Source organism: Hyposmocoma kahamanoa, unplaced genomic scaffold, assembly GCF_003589595.1.
Source record: "Hyposmocoma kahamanoa isolate Upper Pololo Valley unplaced genomic scaffold, ASM358959v1 94, whole genome shotgun sequence".
Lineage (NCBI taxonomy): Eukaryota > Metazoa > Arthropoda > Insecta > Lepidoptera > Cosmopterigidae > Hyposmocoma > Hyposmocoma kahamanoa.
In genome coordinates, this window is record NW_020654878.1 from 1719292 (window position 1) to 1732469 (window position 13178).

General features: G+C 38.2%; 1 protein-coding gene across 2 annotated transcripts in view; it reads right to left on the minus strand.

Moving 5' to 3' along the window:
- LOC113237798 (transmembrane protease serine 12-like) overlaps window positions 1–13178 on the minus strand; it is a 57985-nt gene that overhangs the window by 12325 nt on the left and 32482 nt on the right. The gene's annotated exons all lie outside the window — the stretch shown is intronic.

Below are 13178 nucleotides of genomic sequence, written 5' to 3' on the forward strand. Positions count from 1 at the left end.
GGGCTGTGCGTGTAATAACGATGACTAAAAGCGCTCAATATGCCTGAAGGTCATATCGATCAAGTAAGGATGACGTAAGGACACGACAACTTCTCTGACAACTCTATTATGGGGAACTGTATACGTTTTTACAATAAGATCCCGGAGCATATATTAGGTTTATCAATTCCTAAGTTTAAAAACTACATTAAAAATATTTTGATCGAAAAATCATATTACAAAGTTGAAGACTACGTGTTAGATAAAGATGTATAGAAAGACGACATGGCTCCAGAATCCACACAAATTTGATTCAAAGTGTATTCCATAGCATTTAAGTTTATTTGAAAAGAGCAATCCCTAGAGTTTCTTGCTCGTTCTCTTCAGGGAGGTCAGCGTAGTGAACGAGCAGTAGCTTAACTGTGACGTTTTCAAGTGTAAATTTATTTTACCTATGGAATAAATAATCTTTGACTTTGGCTTTGACTTTAAAGACCATTTTGAGGGCAAAATCGAAGGAAGAGGGGAAGAGGGCCTAGGCGCAGCTACATAGACCAAATAAAGGAAAAGGCCGGTGTCGTGTCATATAAGGAGGTCAAGGAGCTGGCTTATAACAGAGATGATTGGAAGATGCTCCACCGACAAGAGCATAACTGTTAAGTTTGATGATGATGATGAGGGTGACGACAGGATGTCCAATGGTAAAAGCGAGCAGGATGAGCAGACGGAGTTCATGGGCAAACTCACTAAAATATTATCTTATACGAAACCGACAGATAGGCAACTTTGCGTCTACTTTACATTTAATAAAGCTGTTGGTTTACCACAAAGACGTGAAGTGCTAAAACCCGAAATTCCTGGATCTTAAATTGACTTAATACCAATGACGACATTTAGTCAGAAGAAGGACAATATATCACCTCTTTGGAACTCCCTGTACAATTATTGATCTAAAGAAGTGTTATGCCACATATTGACTTTCTCGTTTAAATATGAAATTGCGGAGAGCACTCATCTAGTTCAAACAATGACATTTAATGCTCAGCTGTTTTCACTTTCTTTACATGATATATTATTTACTTTGAACACGTGTAGATTTGGACGAGAATAACAGATTTGTTTATGATTGACCAAAGCTTGAGTACGTTATTACAATTTTGAAAACGTATGCTAGGAACAACTTAATCAATTACAGGTGAACACCACTTGCAAATGAGAATATAGAAGTTATCAAACTTGAAATTAATATCAAGCAAAAGAGAACTAATAACAACATTAACAAAATAACATAAGAAAAAAGAGAACAAGAAAAGAGTTTTAATACTCGTGGTTATTCATTAAATGATTATTACTTCTTCTTCTTTCTAGCCTTTTTCAGCCGCATCGATGAAGGTCTCCTCCAGTCTCCAGAACAATAAATACAGTAGAAGTGGTTAGTAACGTCTGGCGCGTGCCAACTATAGGTCTCGAAAGACCTGTCTGAGCTCAGCCCTCCATTTTCGCTTTAAATGGATGGTATGGTTGTGTTAATCTTTCGTGAAAATTCTCTAAAATCCTAGAAAAATGCCTTATAGTGCTGTTTTGGATTGCCAAAATGATAGACGCACCAAAAATTCCCGGTCCGGGAGTAATATTGGTATGGCCTACATTTATTTCTCTCTTGAGTTTGGGTGTAATTTGTGATTGTCTATTGTGTATTACCGTGGCACCTACGACACAGGGTTTCCCTGGTGAGGACTATGAGAATGTGCGTTATTATTTATTATCAAAGATGTGTATGATCATAGAGCCGTCAATTGCCGCTGGCCAGTCAACCCGTGACCATAGAACGTGTGTGTAACCGTTCCGACATATCGGGAAAATAAAAAAAATCACAACGTGGTAAAAAAATCTGAAATAACAGCTCCGCATATCTGTCTGTATCTCTGGCGGGGCTGACCAGGGGGATGATTCACGTAATCAAACCGTTACGATATCGTAGCGATTTTAGTCGTTGAACTGCTTTTTCGTATTCACGTGTAACAGTCAAACTTCAACAAGTCCAATTTTAAAGTTGTTCGATCCAAATGTCGTTAAAGCGTATTCTGGTATATGAATAGAACTTAAATCGACTCTAGACGACAAGTCATACGTATTCTCATTGACTTACAATTATATGGACGTCGGGTCCGCGCTAAAAAGTGTCCGAACTTATAGAGCGTTAAAATCGTATACAGAGCGTCATTCACGCTTTAGTCTTCGTTCGACTGACAGCGAATCAAGCAAAATTAGACAGTACTGCAATCACATTACAAATTAAATTCAACGTTTTAGCTTCTTCATATTCCTTTACATGTCACTACGTTTAAATAGGTTGACTTGGGACATTTTTTCGTGGTTTTTGTATTAGACCCGTCCATTTATTTGTATGTCAATGCGTATTCTTCTAAAATTTTGACAGTTCTTTCAATAGACTTTCGACGACTAAATTATATATATATAAAGTTCATTAATCGTTACGTTTCGATTCTACTCATATCAACGTTCGTTCAAGTGATACGTGAAAACCCATTTTGGATAGGACTTCGATCGAACGACTAAGTAACTTCAACGATATTTTGACAGGTTGAACTTACGTGAATCGCACTACAGCTACCAACCTTGTAGCTCGTAATAAATTGCAATGACAACACAGAACCGCCTTATTGCAGGGGGCGGCTAAAAAGTAATCTATCTAAGTTTTTTTTACAATATTAAATGACGGGGCGAACAAGTCGTGCGCCTGATGGTAAGCGACACGCCTATTCATAACAGTTGCAGTGCCACTCAGAGCTTTAAATCGCAAAGAACCAAGGGGCACTGCCACTGCTCCCGTCACCCTCAGACATAAGTAGACAAGTCCCATGTGCCTGTAATTTGACCAGAACCCTCTGCTCACATTACTGGCGGCAGAAATAGGTTAGGTTACGTTAAGGACCTATAATACCACGTTGTTATTTAAGTGTCGATTAAAAAATAGAAAACCAATTCGATTTAGTTAGGTCTTGTGTAACAAAACGCTCGGAAAAAAAAACCAGTTCAGAACAGCCAAAACAAACAAATCGTAAACAAATGCATAGACAATGAAGTAACTACGTTACACTCTATGAATAATTCATGCCTCGTTAACCGTCAACTTGCCGCTTGCACTGCAAGTTAACTCATTGCGTAACTCATGTCGTTCGGAAGTTTCTTTTTTCACGTCGTTTTTACATAAGGAAGGTAACACTACCTTACACTACATAATTAGTGGTTATTCAAGAAAATTAACAGGATATATTAGACAGCAATGTCACATACATTCCTCTGATCCCAAAGTAACTAAAGCACTTGTTATAGAGATCATAAACAACTACTTTCCCACAAACATTCACACCAGAGACAGCCCCATATCTTTCTACATTAGTTTTGATTATAGTAACCCACCCTACCGACCCTTAGGGTATGCGAGAAGGGCACTATAACCTGTGCGTGCACAGGAAACTTATCAGTTCAAATTCTGACCTCAGATCAGCCAGTGTGTAGTGTTGTTACAGACCTCTGTCACTTGACTTCATCCGGTTCTCGAGAGGCTAGTGCCTCGGGTGAGTCGCCCCGGGTACACGTACAGTACTCTCCGAATTTTCCAGATAGGTACCGGATCTGTAAGCACGCTCATTTCCCGTTGCGTATTGCACAACTAGCGGTTGCCACCGCTAAGCCGTCGATTCTAAGTCCACTACCAAATCTCCTCATTGGTGGCAAAGCTGTAAGGCACGCTCACTTTCCGACGCCGAAAATCGACGTCTCTCCAGTTCCCAATAACCTTAGCGCTGAGAGGGATTGGGGGATACTCAGCTTATCCAGACCCGAGACAATGTAGAAAATTTAGTTTAGTAGCTGTTAATCTCCTTGTGAAAGAGTTCTTCTAGAGAAGTACTGCCACCTTACCTATTCCTGCCGCCAAACAGCAACATGATCATTACTGCGTTCCGGTTTGGAAGGGTGAAGGTGCTGGTGAAATTACAGGCACAAGAAACTTGTCAACTTATGTCTCAGGGTGACGGGCGTAGTGGGAGTGCTACATAAATCTTTGCGATTTAAAGCTCTTAATGGCAACTGCAACTATTATGGACAGGCGTGTCGCTTACCACCAGGCGCACGACTTGTTCGTCCTGTCACTTATATCGTAAAAAAAACTTTCTACATTGACCCCGCCGGGGATCAAACCTGGGACCTTAGAGATGGTGACACGGATCACGGAGGTCGTCAAATCCATTAGAAATTACTAGGAATTTCACAAACCTGTGACGCCACGTGGTAGTTTCCAGGCCAGATGGGCTGTGGCCAACTCCAGTTTACAGAAATCAGGTGGTAGGATACACTGCATCCAAAATTTTTTAATCGTAGCTGCTTTTAACTGCGCAATAACATAATATAAAATTAAGATTGCACTCACCGCATTAGCTACTCGCTTTTTACCTAAACTTCTACACTAATACAAAGAGTAGATAATACCTCTCTCTGGAATCGCAGAATAATTATAGCTTAATTTACATTGAGCTTCAAAGATTGCATATAAACAGAATGGAAGCGAATTTATGTAGCGAAATTGTACCTAACATAATAAGCTTTGTGTCAAATTGTAACGTATAAACTAGATAGGACATGGTAGCTGCGGAAATTCCTAAGACTGCGCGAGAATACTTTGGAAGACGCGTGACTTGTTTTTTGGTTCGTATCTAAATTGTACATTACAACAAAAACATTATTACATTTATTAATTTGATGCATAATTTCACTCTCATTCGTTCCTTATATTTTTTCTTACAAAGAACTTTCTAATTTTTATTGTATTTATTTCATAAAAACGTCGTACAAGACAACATAATTTCTCGCTAAACTGCAAAAGCAGTTTGTTGGCGAGGTCACACGCGTAATCACAAAACTGTAGTATACCTAGAGTACATTTATCAAAACCATTGTGAATTTTAATAAAATTTACATGCCTACAAGAAGTAGGTCAATTTTAAATTATTTTTATGTGAAATTTCTCCACTACTTTGTTATTATTATTATTATTATTTATTTATTTTTTTTATTGTGACTCGGCAAAATGACTGCACCGCGCCTGATGGAAAGTGCGAATACAGTCCAGAGATGAGAGTAACGGATGGAAAACACAAATATCTTCACTCCGTCACTATCATTTTGCCGGTCTGGCCAAATGCTTCTTCACACTACGTTTGAAGGACCCGATGTTATAGAGGGGAGGGAATACATGCGCCGGGAGTTGGTTCCATAATTTGATGGTTCGGCATAAGAACGAATTGCCAAACTTTTTAGTGCGGGACGGTATTGAACTGACCGTCCAACTGTGGCAACGCAGTCCGGCACGGGTGGTCCGCTGATGGAAAGGAGAGGAAGGGATAAGGTTGAATAACTCTTCAGAGCACTCACCGTGGTACAGGCGATAGAATACGCTAAGAGACGCTATATCTCTGCGAAGCTGTAATTGTAATATTAATACAAAGATCGAACACTCAGAAAAAATTCCTTCGATCCGAATCCGAACCGACGTCTTCTAGCATTCCGTGGCAGACGCTATAACAACTAAGCCACGGAACGAACCAGTCGTATCTTTATATTTGGTTTTTCAACGACTTTTTAGTCGTAGCGCCATCTATGAGAAATACATAGTATTTCGTCACCCAGTTAGATACCTTTACACCTACCAGCCCCGGCTAGAGATGTCGCTATTCATTGTATTTACATTTTTATTGAATTGATATTCAATTATTTTTATGTGAAATTACTCTACTAGTTTGTTATAATTATTAATACAAAGAACACTCAGAAAAAATTCCTATCTTATCAATTTCAATTTTTAACCGGCTTCAAAAAAAGGATGAATCAGGTTTCGCGAACTTTCCGTTAACCGATTTCTATAAAACTTGGCATGTAATTCCTATAAAAAACTCGATAAGCAAATTTTTGAGGTCGCAAAATGTCAAATAATAAAATCATATCTGATATTATCCTTCTGTCGTGTAGTGAATTTAAGTTAAAGCGTCGGCAACAATCGTCATACGAATCAGTACTAATTTTAAACTTGAAACTTAAGACTTTTGTGTATTTCTTCTGAATGTTTTCAATATGTTTTTTGTGAACATTGTATATGGGATTCCAGATGGGGCTGGCGTATTCGAGCACACTGCGAACGTATGCGAAGTACACAATGGTGATGCACTGCAAATCGTTGAACGGCTTGCACGTGCGCATAACAAAACCCAAACTGCGGAAAGCCTTACTCACCATATAGTCTATATGGGGAACAAAGGACATTTTATTGTCCATAAGTACTCCGAGATCACGCACTTGTTCAACACGATCAATCACCACACCGTTAAAATTATATTGAAATACAAATGGAGCCCTCTTACGCGTATAACTGATACATTGACATTTCTTTATATTAACCATTATGTTGTTTCGTGTGTAATAAGCATATAAATTATCCAAGTCGTCCTGTATTGATTTACAGTCTGTAATAGATCTTACAGAGAGAAACACCTTTTTATCATCTGCATATAAGAGATGGCGAGAGTTATGTAGAGAAGTATAGATATCATGAATATATACATTATAGAACAGCGGGCCCAAATGTGAGCCCTGGGGCACTCCGGAAAGTATAATCCGTTAAGTATAATTATCAAGAAATGTCTGTTTGTTCTTTTCCCATAATAGTTGTTTCCCTTTGGACATACGTATTTATTTTTAGAGCTCTATTTTTATCCGACTTCAAAAAAAGGAGGATTTTTGTTTGTATGTATGTATGTTACGCGATAACTCCGGTATTTGTGAACTGATTTTGATGATTCTTTTTGTTGGGAAGAGGGCACCTCAGTAGTATTCCTATTTAAATTTAAAGAAAATATTCCACCTCTAAGTGTGTTAAACTAGGGGATGAATAACTTTTGAGGTCGGTTTTTTAGTACTCTGTACTGAGATTATTAAGTTCCTCACGTTGGCTCTGAAAACCAGCGCCTTAGAGAAGTAGACATATGCTGACTCAGTGCCCTTTCACTGCTATGTCAAAAGTGTTTTTGTTTTTTTTTCCTTTTGTTTTTAATCTATATTTAATAACACTAGTGAAACCCTGTATCGCGGATGCCATGGACATACACATAGACAACTACAAGTTACACCCAAATACACGAGATAAATAAATGTAGGCTTATTTCTCCAGGTCCGAGAATCGCACCTAGGACCTCTGCGTGATAGACCAGCATGGTAACCGTTCGGCCATGGAGGCACTTGGATACTAAAGATAAAGATAGATGTAAATAATACTATTATAGTATTGAAACAAGAATTAAGAAGGGAATCTAAATTGTACATTCTTCATAGTAAAGCTATGCATTTTAATATTAGCACCTAATGTGTAATTGCGACATTGACTTACAAATAAATGGACGACGGGTCTAATACAAAAACCACGAAAAAAAATGTCCCAAGTCAACCTATTTAAACGTAGTGACATGTAAAGGAATGTGAAAAAGCTAAAACGTTGAATTTAAATTGTAATGTCATCGCAGTACTGTCTAATTTTGCTTGCTTCGCTGTCAGTCGAACAAACGAAGACTAAAGCGGGAATGACGCTCTGTATACGATTTTAGCGCCCTATAAGTTCGGACACTTTTTAGCGCGGACCCGACGTCCATATAATTGTAAGTAATAATGTAATTGTAATTAATGCTTAAGCCACAATTTGACAGTCTTTTTACATTCTATTTTATTAATGGCGAAATAATGAAAAGTAGAATTGAATTTAAAGTGAAGTAATGTACCAAGGAAGCAAAAGAATCTATGCGAGTGTATTGTACGAGATGAAAATGTATCGAGTCGTCTGTGATTGATTAAAGTAATGGGTAATCAATGAGTGCTTTATCAAAATTATTTGTGGGATAAACAGTTGATACTAACAATTACAAAACAATTGTTCTAAATACATTACCGTAGTAAATTTATGACCAGTTACACCTCCAAAATATAGACCAAAATACATTAGTATAACTCCGAAATTTCAGAATTTATATCCACTGTATACATATTACTTTTTTGAAATTAAAAAGACCGAGACACAGGCCAATTTTGCTATCTATGCCATCGCGCGCGTACGCATAATACGTGAGTATGGGGCAGCGTACAAATGCGGGAAGTATAGAACAGAATGGAAAGCAATTCTGCCCTCCTTATTTATAACTAACGTAATCGATATTTTAGCGAAATTGAGTTATTAACACGTACAGAACCATTGAAACGTGATCTACAATCCCTTATAAGCGGTTTTTATAAATCCTATTTAGTTTAAGTTTTATTGTTAAACAAAATCAGCGTAATTGATATTTTCAAAGAAAAAATACTTTATTCGCCAATACCTCGAAAGTTACCAAATGATACAATGACACAATGATACATAAAAAGCAAAATAGAAACAAAAAATAAATAAGGCTCACAAGACACGTACGGCTACGGTATACGCAAAAGGGTCTCTTTCTGCTAAAGCTACAACCGAGGCTAGGCTGCTACGCTGAATAATGGACCCTAAAGCTCAATGATAACGGTCATGTGTTTCGCGAAATAAAATAAACTACTTTTATATACTCATGGACATATTTCAGGAACACTGATAAAAATATTTAAGATAACAACGTTTATAAAAACCACTGTGTCTTGCTGTTTATCGATATATCGATGATATCGATTTTTTTTATGATTTCCAGTGACAGAACGGACGAGTCGTGCGTCTGGTGGTAAGCGACACGCCTGCCCATAACAGTTGCAATGCCGGCCAGGGCTTCGCAAGAATCTGACACATACGTTGACAAAAGTCCTCTTCAAAACCGGAACGCGATGCTCACATTACAGTTCGGCGGCAGAAATAGATAAGGTGGCAGATCTTATCTGGACAAACTCTTTCCCAAGGAATGATTATCACTAGTAACAAAAGTCTTAAAATCTATATCTTTCACAAGGAGTTCTACTGCTGTATATATACACACATCAAAAAAAGTTTGCGATCACTTCGAAAAACTGAAATCTTTTTTGTTACTGTAGATTATATTATGATTTTTTCTTCTTTTTAGATTCTTTAAAAATTATATTATTATTTTATTATTTTATTATATATTAATATTATTTAAAAATAAATTAGAACATAAAACAATGACCCCGTTCAATTGTTTTTTCATATAAAAAGGCTTTCAGTCCTAGCTTACGCTCATTCAGAAATCTGATTTAGTCAATTATAAGCGATTCAAGATATTTTTCGCGGAAAGTTGTGATTGAAAAAATGCCAAGAGGATTATCAGAGGTTTTACGAGCTAGAATAGTAACTTTGAGGGAAGAAGGATACACCACGAGAGTAATAGCACGCAGACTTGCTATATCCCAATCCTGTGTCGTGGCTACGTTGCAGAGGTATCACGGAATGGGGAATTTAGCTGACCGACCCCGCAGCGGTCGCCCAACTGTTTTGACAGCTGCCCAAAAGCGCTATATTAGATTGCTGGCAGCCCGTGATCCAACAATCAACGCCACTAAAATAAAAGCAGAAGTCAGGGCCGCCTCTGGGCTTGAAGTTAGCACGCAGACCGTTCGCAATTGCTTGCACCAGGCTGGATTACGAGCACGGAGGTCTTGGCGAGCTCCGCTCAATTCCCGGCAACGTCAACAACGAAGATTGCAGTGGGCTAGACTTCGGCAAAATGAAGAAGGTGAGGACGAAAACATTTGGCAAAACTGTCTCTTCGTTGACGAATCCCGAATCAGCACTCATCCAGATAACCGACGTGTCCGTGTCTGGAGAAGACCAGGCGACCGTGAAAGACAAAGAACTGCCACTGGAACAGTTCAGCAAGGCGGAAAATCGGTGTCCTTTTGGGGTGGCATTATGATTGGAGCTAGAACGCCTTTGATCCCGTATCGGGGCTTCATGACAGCAGACATGTACAAAGCAGTTGCTATTGATGATATCGTCAGACCATTCCGAGTAAACCATGGGCACCAATTTGTACTGGTCGATGATAATGCGCCCGCACATCGAGCTCAACGAGTCAACGCAGCTCTTCAAGAATACGATATCACACGATTAGACTGGCCTGCCGGCTCGCCCGACTTAAACCCAATAGAGCACGCGTGGGATGCTCTTAAACGAGCAGTATGGAACCGTGAGCCACGTCCCCAGACAGTTCCAGAGCTCAGGGAAGCCGCTATTGAAGAATGGGATAGGTTACCCCAGGAAATGCTGGATAACTTGATCCTCAGCATGCCCAGGAGGATCTTCGCATGTATTCGAGCCAGGGGAGGAGTTATTTTATATTGAATTCACACCTTTTAATAATAAATTGTTGTTTAAGTTTAATTAAACAGTCTTTTTCTTTCTATGAAATTTCTATCACTATTACATTATGATTAATGGCTCAATTTTTTAAAATAAATAATAAAAAATAGTTTTATATTTTAATTTCAAACAGGGTATTCCTATTTAAAGAAAGCATACAACATAGATTTTTTCTTGATAAAGTTAAATTTAAAGAATTATAGGAGCTTATGCTATTGATCGCAAACTTTTTTTGATGTGTGTACGTACAATATTAAATACGACATACGCCTTTGCCAATATGGATGGAGGACCACGGGTGGGAACGGGAGTAAATTCAGTCTGCATTTCCCAATGGAGATAGGCAAAATAGTGCGTACCTAGGATACGCAACGTATTGCACCTTATTATATGATTTGTGAATAAAGTTTCTTATTTCCTATATGAAAATGTAGGTTGCATATTATGTTGACAAGTCCTATGTGTCTGTAATTTCAAAAAGTTTAGCGTTACCGTCCTTTTCCAATGCTACTCTAGGTATCTCTGTGCTATACTAATAATGGTAACTGTAATACTGGCTCTAGCTCTGTGTATTTGGTATTATAAAATTTCTAATATAATAAAATTTTAGTAAAAGTATGAAAACTGTTACTATGTATATGCTCCATGTAAATAATATTTTTAACCGACTTCAAAGAATGTAATTCGACTGTATTTTCGTTGTGTGTGTACGTACCTATGTAACGCGATCACTCCTCACGGTTTTGATGGTTCTTTTTTATTGGAAAGAGGGTACCTCAGCATTGGTCTCATTTAAATTTGAAGAAATTATTCCACCTCTAAGGGTGGCAAACTAGACGATGAATACGGTTTCACGCACTTTTCTTTAACCAATTTCAATAAAAGTAGGTAAATACGTGTAATTTCGATTGAAAAGCCGGTAAGCCAACTTTTGAGGTCGATTTTTTTTTTAATAAAAAAGTTATATTTATGTGCAAGTAAATACATTCATTTCTTTCATCAATCTACTCCTATTCACCCGCTATGACAATGCCGTCGAACTTTTGGTATTATACAGCCACATTTCATTACAAGCAAAAGTGCACTTAAGACATTTTTTAGTACCAGTATAAGTATAACTTTTTGTCAAAGAGTTCGTCCAGGGAAGTACTGCCACCTAACCTATTTCTGCCACCAAGCAGTAATGTCAGCATTACTGTGTCACGGTTTTGAATGGTAAGGGTGCTGGTGAAATTACAGGTATATGAAATTTGTCAATTTTTGTTTCAGGGAGACGGGCGCAGTGGCAGTGCCCCTCAGATCTTTGCGATTAAAAGCTCTGAGTGGCACTGTAGCTTGTTCGTCCCGTCACTTGATATTATAAAAAAAAGACTTTCCTATTCCTTTCATTATTAATCAGATAAAAATAGTTTTTTAACTTGTAATCCAGTCTGTAATGTCAGCTCAAGAAATGACTAGATTAAAACACCAAGTAACAATCTTGATAGCGCGGGTGTCGTGTACCCAGGGGGTGATCGTGGCGTTGATCGAAGATTGAATTAGTGCTATCGCGGGTCATCGCGGCCGCTAGCTTTCTCTCGGTAGCACGTTAGGACCGCGGAATGCTTTCTTAGAAGTGCCTACTTAAATTTGTTTTATTACTGTTTTTATTGCGTAAGAGGTGTCATATATTCTAATACTAAATTATTCCAAATTTGTAGACTTCTTCCGGTTAATTTACAACATAAATATCTTCTGGCTGTCAATAACCAGGGAGATGACAATCTGGTCAGTTTCAACGCCACCAAATCGCAGACCTTTCTGTTTTCTGCTAAAAAGATTCAAGATAGAGAGAAGAAAGATCAATTTGATCTGACTCCCATTTTTTGAGGTACAACCTCTTACCGACAGCCTGGACCTCCTTGGCATAACATAGAGCACATAGCTTTGGCGCTCATATTGAATCTAAGGCACGAATTGCAGCCAAAAAACTGTGTATCCTTAATAAGGTCAAGCGATATTTCACGCCTGGGCAGTTCTTAACTTTGTACAAGGCACAAGTCTGATCTTGCATGGAGTATTGCAGTCACCTGTAGGATGGCTCAGCGAAGTATCAACTTCAGGCTCTTGATTCGATTAAACGAAGAGCCAGGTGATTTATTGGCGACAATAAGCCTGAATCTATACTTCATAGTTTAGCCCACCGACGCAGTTGCCTTTCTGTCGGTTTTCTACAGAAGAATGAGCTCCATCAGTTCATCCGCCCCTTTTTATCATCGGACATCCGATACGACGGGATGTCATCCTTACTTAGTCGATATTCCCTTCAGGCGTACTAAGCGCTTTTCGTCTTTCATCCAGGAATGGAATTCCGTGCCAGCGACTGTGTTTCCGAACTCATAAAACCCGGGTATCGTAGATCCTATCTTTTCTCCAGAGCTAGGTAGTGCTCAAGAGCAAGTCTATTTAATTTAAAAAACCATAGTGCAGAGGTGCGTGATTCTTTGTTGTGTACAGTTGATAACAACTGTAATACAAGGTCGATGACCTCTGGTAAATTTATAATCTCAAGAATGGCTTAACTACTATGGAGATAGGATCTTAAAGAAACATATTCCACAGCATACATATTAAACAGCTTACCAGAGTTTATTAGGCATGAATGGGTCATTATTTCACAAATTTTCGTTAAATATTTAGTAGTTATATTATTTAAGTATTTTTAACCACCTTGAATGGCAATTTGTAACTATTCACTCAGTTGAGACTAGTTTCGATCCTACAGTCAAACTGTATATACAGTTTTGTAGGACTATGT